The following is a 10,757-nucleotide window of genomic DNA, read 5'->3' on the forward strand; positions in this document are numbered from 1 at the left end:
ACTGGACTCTACTTGCTCTTAAGAAATTCCCATTCTGTAAAATTCTTTCTTTTCCAAATATTTTAGGGGCCACAGCAGAGATGGAAACCACATGTTCATGGAGAAGCCCTGTTGTCACTCACCATCACAATGATGGGGTTACTAGCAGATGCCAAGACCCCACTTGCAGGTGAGGCTGTTCCTCCCTTGACAGGAGCCACCACTATAGCCACCGCCACTCCAGAGAACACCTAGGTGGTTCTCCCTAGCCAACAGGCCCCTGAGATGTAAGAATGTGTCTTTCTCCACATCACACCAAACTGGGGTGAGGTTTGATGGAATATTAGTTTAAGGTAGAGGCTATCCCCAAATTGTTTAATGGGGGAGCTTAGGGTACGCAAAGAATACATGAGATTTGGAGTCTGAGATGTAAAAAAAAGTCCAATGACAGATGGCACGTGTGCTAGGCCTGCTGGTGTAACTGATCATGAGGAGAGCCCAGGTGTGCATGCAGAGGTCCAGGGGCGAGAGGCCCTTGGGCTGCAGGGATTTTACGCTCATGATTAGGGTGGCATCCGTTCCTCCTCTGGAAAGGGCAGGGGCTGGGGCCATGGTAGTAGTAGGATGTGGCAAGTTTGCAGCAAAGATCGCCCCATTAGTGCTCTCTGTTGGAAAGCATGATGGTGTGTGTTCTCAGATTTGTGCATGCACAGAGGTGCATGTGTGTGCACGTGTGTGTGTGAGTGTGTGTGTGTGTGTGTGTGTAGGTGTGTATCTGGGGGCCAGGATCCAAGTTTTGGAGCTGACCAGGATTGGTGCCCTAGTCATTTGGCTGTTTGCTTACAGGAGGTCACCTGTATTTTGGGAGGCACAGAACTTTAGTGGTGAGGTTGGAGGCACCTTGTTGGAGCAGGAGGACCTGTAAGGCCCGGGAATGACTGTCCCAGAGTCTCTCATGTGACTGGCTGGTGTATTTATCCACAGACCTGCTTCAGCAGGGAGGAGCCACAGAAACACCTCCCTTGGGCCGGGTCTAGGAGACACCATAATGTGAGTGAAAGGCTATGTGACCTCTCTGGTCAGTGTTGACAAACTCCGGAACCTCTGCTAGAAACCATTTTGCAGCAATATATTCCCATCAAGCCTTATCTCTTCCAACTGCACCATACAATTGTCATTTTTCAAGAAATAATCAAAGGTTTGCATATACAAACTGGAACTTAGTGATAAAACAGCAGTTCCTCGCTCCACCCCTCCCCACTCCTGACTTCTGCTCTCCTGTGGCAAGTTCTGTCAATTGCATCACCCGTTTCTTTGGGCATTTAACTCTACATATCCACTGTCTACAGGCCTCTGTGGCTACGTCTTGGTTTTCCATTTCAGATGGAATCATTTACTTTCTTACAACTTTCCACACCCTCTTCTTCCTCGCTTGTATGCTTCCCCTCCTCCTGTTCTCTCAACATTATGCCACCATTTTTGGTTAAGTCAATATTTCTTATTTATGTTATTTGGACTGCATTACTTTTATGCATAGTTGAGTCATATAATATAGTATGACTTCTTTTCCTTTTGTATAAATTTTCCCTCTTTGAATGAGTAATTATTTCATTTTCTTTTTGTTTGCTTAGTTTTCTAAGTACCGAGCATGCATTCATTCCAAAATTCTCCCACAGAAATTAAAATTTCCTTTGAATACTTCCAATGCTGTTGTGTGTTTTATCAGTTTTATACAATGCATTGTTAGTATTATTGTCATTACTGCTATTATGGTGGTATCTCTGCTAGAGCCTTCCCTGTCCTGCTTCAAGGTGGCCGGGCTATTTTCGAGGCCCACTGCTCAGCCCTCATCCCAGGCTTCCCTCCAATACCATCCTGTGCGCTCCCTTCATTTTTCTCCTGTCCCGAAGCTGCACTCTGCAATCTTATGTCTTCTCCCTCCTGGCTCATGACTGCATTGGACCAAGGAAAAGAAGTCATACTATATTATGTGATTCAACTATGTATAGAAGTAATACAGTCCAAATAACATAAAAGCTTCCCAAGGAAGAATGGCTGGGAAGAACATTTTCTGAGACCTCTCCTGCCTGAAGACACGCGTACTCTGCTGTCACACTTCATTGAGAAGTTAGTTAGGCAGAGAATTCCAGGGCGGAAGTCATTTTGCCTCATTTTGGAAGGTATTGCTTCATGGGGCAGCAATTGAGAAGCTGGGTGACATTCTGTTCTCCAAGCTTTCATATGAGGGATGTTTTGTTTTTCTCTCTGGGAAGTTTCAAGATGTTTTTTGAAATTTTATATGGATATGCCAGTTGCCACATTAGGATAATGTTGTGATTAGTGGAAAGATGCCAACAGCTTCAGTTAAAAAAATGCAAATGGACACAGCCTTAGACTTCTTGGAAATTCCCATGGCCCAGTGTGGGATGGGAAACGCCCAGTGACACTGAGTGTCCAAGAGAGGCAGAGAGGAATGAAGCAGACCAGCATGGAAGGGACCTTGTGAGGGACTAGGAATGACTCACCTAGGCCAATGCTAAAGACCAAGCAGGGCGATGGTTGTCTCAGAGGTCCATGAAGACAAATGGGGCGCAAATGGCTCCATGTCCAATTTCTTGGCACTGTGCATAGTCCCAGCCCTCATCCCCAGCCCCAGGAATAAAAGGAGGAACAACAAATTTACTGGGATTAATTTTCCACCCCTCTGTAAACATAAGGACTTAAAATGCAAAATCAAATGGAGTTAGAGAAAAAAAGTAAGAAATAATGTTACTAGCACATTTGAAAATATAAACAGATCTTTTTACTTATGATGAAATTAAATGCACTTATGTCTATTTCCTCTATAAACTCATTGAGGGCAAGAAATCTCTCTTATTTATTTTGAGTCAGAGCCTAGTTCAGAGCCTGACTCGTTGTCGGAGCCAAGTCCACATTTATTGACTTGAACTATCAAAGGAGGAGACATACATACTCCTTCTAAAGAGGGCACAAAGCCTTCTGGATCCTGGAATCACATTTACTTCGTACATTTGCTTTAAGAATTCATAGGGCTCATCTATTTGCCTGGCCTATCCTTCCTCGCTGGATGGGCTGGGCATCTAGGGGAGTCTGAGGACCAATCACTCTGTTCTCAGCAAGCTCTCTCTTGGGGCAGGATTGCACACAACTAGCCCAGTTTGGGTGTGATGGGGACCATTGACACTAGAACACAGAGATCAGGGATGGCAATGTTCCACTCACCAGCCATGTCTCTCACACGACCCAGGGGTGTTTCAGAACATCCTTTCCCTGTCGTCTTCATTGGGGTGTCCTTAACTGGGAGGCAGAGTGCTTAGCAGCCCCCAAACTTGACATGGTGCCCTGCTCAGGAAACTCATTCATAAATATTTGTTGGAATAATCATTTAATTAAGCAAGAGAATCCAAATGGTTCTTCCCCTGGACATTGATACTGGTCAGTTTGTCTGAGCTCCCTAACATTTCCAGGATGCATATCTGCTAAGAATGAGCGCACAGACATGAGAAGACAAAGGAAGGAGGGGAGGCTAGTAGATGGAGAGGAGCCGCATCTCTTTCAAACAGAGAGCCCCTTCTCGCTCCACTCTCTACCCAGCAGGTTCAGTGTATGCACCAGCCTTCCTCTGACATCCACAGGCAGCACCACATCTTCGTCCTGCCTGCCGGAATGGAGCAGCCCAGGCCAGGATGGCTCTGGAGCAGGACTTCCCGGGGACAGCTCTGGGCCAGGCACGCCCCTTAGCCACAGGACTAAGTTGGTGGGTGTGATGCAAGGAGTTAATCTGGTTATTTCTCACACACTAACTTCACCAATCAATGACCACACTTCCAAGAACACATCATTGACCTCCTTTAGAGCAGGATTTAAAGGGATTAATTGGTCATTCCTGAAACAAAGTGCTAAGTGACATTGTGTCATCCCGTGTGGCTCCTAGAGCTGTGGACGGGGACAGCCCCAGCATGCTGAAGAGAAGCTGACCAGGCTCTTCCCCAGCTGCGAGTGTAGCCGGGCTTTCTTGTGGAAGCTGTGAGCCTTGGGGAGCAGGCAGCAGTTGACTGACACACCGCGCTCTAACCAGACTCCTCCGGGCAGAACAGCACCCCCAAACTGAGGCAGCAAGGCACACACTCCACTCCAGTGAGAGGCTGGAGAACGGGGGCCTGAATAATGCCCCCAATCTTCATGTCAGTCTGAATATTTCCTGGGAAAGCACGACTGGTGTGGCAAGAGCCCATCTGAAGGAGGGACTTCATCCTCCGGGGTCCAGTCATCTTGCAAATACCACAGTCCCAGAGATGCTGGAAAAGATTTCTTTCTTTCATCAATTCCTGGTTTCCTGGGCAATCTCAGGATTTTAAGACTTTTGTCTGCTCTGGAGCAGTTGGGATGATGCCATCAGTAATGCCACAGTGGATCCCCCATCTCAGGGTGGCATTGGGCCCAGCTCTCCTGCCCCCCGACGTGCTACAGAGCAGATCTTAATGGAACCAGACGAGGCTCAAGTGAGGACCCACCCATGGGCCGCACTCTGCTAGGTGGCAGCTGGCCTTGGATTCTGCCCGCTGTGAGAAAAGGGCTGCTTCCAAGCTCATGGGAGACGTCCAGCTTTTAAAGATACAGAGCGGCTCTCGCTGGCTTTGCAGAACAGGGCCCTGCTGACCTCGTGCACAGGTGAGTCGGCATAGACCCAGCTGAACTCTTCCTGGAAATAAAATGTGTGTTGACTTGTTCAACTAAGGAGAGACTGGCTAGGGTGTATCGTGCTCTCCAGTGCTCAAAGAATGACACTTGAAATGTGTGTTGACTTGTTCTAAGGAGAGCCTGGCTAAGGTGTATCGTGCTCTCCAGTGCTCAAAGAATGACACTTGGGGGAACTGTTTCAGATTGTTCTGTTTTAGAACAATCCCTGCCAAGGAGACAGACAAGCCGGCACAGCCCGGGCATAGGTCATCTGTCATTAGGGCGGCACAGCTTGCTTCATTTAGGGGTCGCCTGTGCAGGACCCCAAGCCAGGTTCTTCTCTTGTGTGATTGTTATGGGAATTCTCTTGTGGAGTAACAGACTGAGTACAAATCTGCCCCATAACCTCCCAACTGTTGATTTGGTTGTTTCCCACTGTAGCCAGGTGTGGGCCCTCTAGGAGCTTCTCTAAAGCTCTTTTCACCTCTGCTTCACACTCTCCCCACCTCCTGACTAAGAGGAGAGGCGAGGAATCAGATATGCTCTTCTCAGAGATTGCTTCTATGGCAGCATGCAGAGGGATCAAGAGAGGATGGGAGTCAGGGAGATCAGGTGAGAGGTGATGAGCCTTAATTTTAGGCACTGATAGCAGGCATAGAAAGGAAGAAAAAGATATGGGAGAAAGCAGGAAGGAAGGATCATTGGGATTTACACTTACATATATGTCAGAGGTAGGGAAGAGAAGGTGTTTGGGCTGAATCCAAGTTGCTACCAAGATGGCCCTATGAATGGTTGTTGCCCTGACAATGATGAGGGTCCTAGAGGAAGAGCATGCTTAGGAGTGGGAAGAGAGGGATACAAAGCTTTACTTGGAATATGTTATTTATTTGTGGAGCGCAGGGAAGCAGTCCTGGCTGGGGATTATTTATTGATAGTAAAAGCATGAGTGGCTAGATTTTACAGGGAAGTCATGTAAAGTGAGAAAAGTTGCCAAGCACAGCCAACAGAAATGAAAGTCTCAGGAGGAGGGTGAGAACATCTAGGGGCACACAAGACAGACCGAGGAGGAACTGGCAAAAGGCTAGGAGAGAGCCAGGAGAGAGGGTGCCATATAGGCCAAGGGATGAAAGAGTTTATGAAATCAAGAGGTCATTCCAAGAGCCAGCCACAGCATGCCAAGGAAAGAAGTGATGGAAGAAAGTGGGACGAGGAAGAGAGAGGTTACATGAGTTAGTGGTGATAACATGACAAGTAAGCAGAGAGAGCCTTTCAAGTAACTTGACTATGCAGAGTAGGGAGAGGAGAGGTAGAGCATTGGGGAGAGGATGAGGGTGTCAAGATGCCTTGTAAACTGAGGGATTGTGTTTGTAAATGGTGGGAAAGGAACCTACTTGAATGAAAGGATTGAAACTTCCCCAAAATAAAAAATGCAGGGGGAGATGGGTCGACCGATAGAGCAATTTCTGAGGAAGCTTGAAGGGAGAGTTATCAAGGACATAGGAGGAGGGATTACTTAACCTGGGGGAAGGAGAGGACTTCCTTGGGGACTTTGGGATAGACAGTGGTGGTGATTCCCAAGGGAGAAACTCTAGTATTCTGTTCCCCATTCTATCTTCAGTGCCTAGAAAAACTCTTAACATAAGTGAATGAACACTCGCTGAATGGTGACCAGAGCTGGCCTATGACTTGAGTTAGAAAGTATGAGAAGATGGGAGGGAATGACTATGAGCTATGAGAAGAGGTAGGGTTTCATTGTTTGTCTACATGCAGTTTTGCTCTTCACTCAGAGTTTCTCCAAGCCCGGTCCGGATGATCCATCTCCACTTTCTTTAACGGCAGTGCCCTACACAGCAGAGCAGACGTGTCCTGAAGAATCTGTGGCGACAAAATCAGGTGCCAGTGAGCTCAACTTCACGAAGACTTGTTCTGAGGATAATTGTGGGGCTCTGGGTGACACATTCCCCTTGATAATTGGAAAAGAAAGATCTATTATTGACTGAGAGTAGTTATAGGGAAAAATACCCTATCTGGGCTCTCAGGTCTACCCTATGTGATCCTTTCTCCCATATTCTTTTATAAATCAAGGGCGAGATATGATTTAGATCTTTTATTTACACAGAAGCAACTTTACTCATGTTCTAGAACATGCCCCTTTCCTGACAACATGGGCCATTCTCATGCTCTCACCAACGTGATTGTAGTTCCCTGTATTGTCAATGTGTGACTGCTTTTTCTCAGGGTCTCTGCGCTGTGATGGCACACTATGTAAACATGCCAGGTTCATTACCCACCGTGCAAACACAATTTACCCACCTGTGTAATTTATCCACCTCACCCTCAGGAGAGCAGGGCAATTTGAGGGCAGCAGGATGTTGGAAGAAGGGCAGAAGGACATGGTCAGCCCGGTTCCCTCTCCAAGATTGGCTGTGACAGCCCCATTCCTGGTTGACTAGTCTTCTAACCTAGGTATCCACTTGTCTTTTTCATTTGTGAGTCTGTATGTTGTTTGTTTAGTCACTTGTTCATGAAATGTAACAAGTTGGTATGATCTCATTAAAGCCGTAGGGATGAGCCCCAAGTGCTAGAGCCAGGCTGGGAAGGAAATGGGGGGCTGCCACTTGGCATAGGGGCGGCAGCTGCAGCAGGAAGCGGCAAATGGTCTGACCGGTGTGCACCATTGTTAGGCTGGATAAGAATGTTACGTCTTCCTGTTCAAAGTGGAGAATCACAGAAGGTTTCAAAGCAGCGTAGGGACATGAGTCAATCTGCTTTAAGGAGATTCTGGTGGAGATAAGAAGCTCAAAGCCAGTGCAGGATGCTGGTGTTTGTGGAAAGAATGAACTTCTCTTGAAAGAAGCTGTGTGGGAGCAGGCTGCTGATTTTCCCGTAACTGCACTTCACTTCTTCCAGGTTTCTAGACATTTCAGCCAGGGCCAGGCGTTCTCAAAATAACGACTGCCTTTTGCAGTCTCCCTTGAAGGGAGATGAAGCCATCAGACTAAGTTCTAGCCAACAGAATTGAAGCAGAAGAGTTATGGGTGTTTTCTTAAGAGATAGCTGGTACATGCCCTCTTTCCATGCCCTTGTGGGGGAGGAGAAATAATTTTCTTTCTATCCTTCTAAGTTCTTTTGGCTGGGCTCATAAATTGATATGACACAGATTAACAGGAAAAAACACCCATTTATTATGTCTGCATATACAGGGATACCATAAGACTACGGGACCCGAGGACACATTGAGCAGTTGAGGCTTATATGACATTCTAGACTGAGCAGAGGAGGCAAGGGTCTGGGGCTTCAAAGGGAGAGTAGGCAATTCGCAGGGAGGTGAGAAAGAGCAAACATGTAGTAAACAGTGCTGGGCCACTCCAAACAATGGGACACAGAGAGTTCAACACACAGACTCTGCAGGTTCCTCCCTGGATGGCACTCTTAATGATGGCACATTATGATGCTCAGGCCATACCTCCCACTTTTAAGCAGTTTTTTCTATCTGAATTCAGGTAAGGGGAAGGGCCGAAGGTTCTTTCTGAGTCTTGTTTCTAAAAAGATAACCATCTTAAAATAATCAGTATCCTTAAAAAACATATTTTTTTGGGGGGGGGCAAACTCTGCTCTCCCTCACCATCCTTCTAAGTTCTTTTGGCTGGGCTCATAAATTGATATGACACAGATTAACAGGAAAAAACACCCATTTATTATGTCTGCATATACAGGGATACCATAAGACTACGGGACCTGAGGACACATCGAGCAGTTAATACGACAGTCTAGACTGAGCAGAGGAGGCAAGGGTCTGGGACTTCAAAGGGAGAGTAGGCAATTCGCAGGGAGGTGAGAAAGAGCAAACATGTAGTAAATAGTGCTGGGCCATTCCAAACAATGGGACGCAGAGAGTTCAACACAGACTTTGCAGGTTCCTCCCTGGATGGCACTCTTAATGATGGCACATTATGATGCTCAGGCCATACCTCCCACTTTTAAGCAGTTTTTTCTATCTGAATTCAGGTAAGGGGAAGGGCCGAAGGTTCTTTCTGAGTCTTGTTTCTAAAAAGATAACCATCTTAAAATAATCAGTATCCTTAAAAAACATATTTTTTTGGGGGGGGGCAAACTCTGCTCTCCCTCACCCTCCTTATTTTTGCCACTTACACCCGGGAAGCCACAATCTTGACATGTGAGGATTTCCAAAGACACACAGAGCTCTGGCACGCCCACCTCTGAACTGGAGGGAGACATTCGCCTCCCTCTCTTTTGTCACTGATACTTGGGAGTTTTCTATTATTTGCTCCAGACATAATTCTAACGAATAAAAAGACCATTTGGACCAAAGTGGGCCCACCTTCCCTTCTGGAGCAGTTTGGGGAGTTCCCATAACCACGGCTGAAGGGAATGAAAATGTTCCGGCGCTTCCACCCCCTCACGGCACCAGCTAGCAGCTGGCGGCCTCCATCGCTTCCCCTTCGGCCCCAATCTGGAGCCATCTCAAAGCTGCACACACATCCTTTCAACCATGGATGTCTTTTATCATCCATCTGAGTGGCAAAGGAAGACATTCTTCCTAATGAGAATAAAGATTCCTTCCGTGTCATGCCATAAAGCTGGCTTTGTGCGTGGTCCTTTGTCACAGCTCCTGAGTCACCTCCATCCCCGGAGGTGATCTGTGCGGTCACAGCGGTGGCATGGCCATCAGAGCACACACCTGTGATCAAAGGAAGGCGGCTTTGGAGAGCCACGTCCACAGTGTGCGTGGGCGTCAGTTGCCCAACTCAGCCCAGGGCTTCAGGGACCTGGGGTCATTGGAACCACTGGGCAGCTCCTTCTAGAACAAAGAGGTTACTGAGACCAGCTGGCCAGCGCCTGGCGCCTCGCCACCCACACCTCCACTTCCAATGTCTTTTTTCTTTTTTAATTTAAATGGCGTCGGGCAGTCATTCCACGTTTGTTGGCTTAAGGATGGAAAATGAAAAACCTCTTTCAAGAGGCGAGGAGTGTCAGGAAGGCGACATGCCTGACTGCAGTGCTCATCCCTCCTGCCTCCTTGGCCCCCTTCAGAGGCTGATCCAGGAGGCCCTTGGCTCTCTGGTCCCCGTTAATCACCTGGGCAGTGGCTAAGCTCCCTAGTGGGGAAAGCAGCCCCTTCTGCTTCTTAGTTAACTTTCCATCATCATTTCCAATAAATGAGTCTTTACAGCAATGCATTTGTCAGAGAGCGAGGCCCTCCAGGTAGCCCTTCGCTCTGGGGCCAGTTCCTTGGAGACAGCTGAGGGCACTGAGCTCTGCTCTTGCACAAGAAAGATGCTGGGCCTTCCTCCGCCTGCCTCACCGCACTGCCTGCTTCTGCGCAACCCTTCTCTTGAGCTCCGGATATTACACAGTGAAGAAATGCCCTGCGTTATAAAGAATGCAAAATGTAGTTGTAAAACAGACTTTTCAAACAAATGGGCATCGAACCAGTGAGAGGATATCTACAGCAGTGACGGAGATGACCCATTCACTGTCACCACTCGTGGTTCACTTTGACCACGAGACAAAGACAACAGCAGTACTTGTGTGCCCGGCGCCCCGCGTGCTAGCTCGGTGTTCACTCACTCACCAAGAGTAGGATAAAAATACAGAACATGTGCCACCAGCATGGGCAGGGCTTTAGTGACAACGGGAAGTGTGGGCCTTGGAGGTAGCTGCTGGCATTTGATACTGTACCCACCTTTTAGAGCTGTATGCCTTCAGGTCCAAGTTATTCCACCTCTCTGTTCCCGCCTCTCATCACCCCCAGAATGGGGACGATGATCACATCTGCCTCCTGGGTTCTTGTACTGAAGATAACATGGGTCATCTCTGTGCCCGCACAGCTGGTGAAGCCCCAGGTGCAGGCATGTCTGCCTTTACCCAGCCAGGTGAGGTTCTCTCACTGTGACTTTGGAGGCTGCAGGTTGGGCCCTGTGTCTCCATCGCTGGGGGTAAATCGTGTATACTTCGCTATGCAGTGAACTGAGTAGGGCTCCTGCTGGCTTGCTTCTCAATTAGTTTCTGATCTTCTGCTTATGGTGACATTAACCAAAGCCCCAGCTCTGATT

Source organism: Myotis brandtii, unplaced genomic scaffold, assembly GCF_000412655.1.
Source record: "Myotis brandtii unplaced genomic scaffold, ASM41265v1 scaffold240, whole genome shotgun sequence".
Taxonomy (NCBI): Eukaryota; Metazoa; Chordata; class Mammalia; order Chiroptera; family Vespertilionidae; genus Myotis; species Myotis brandtii.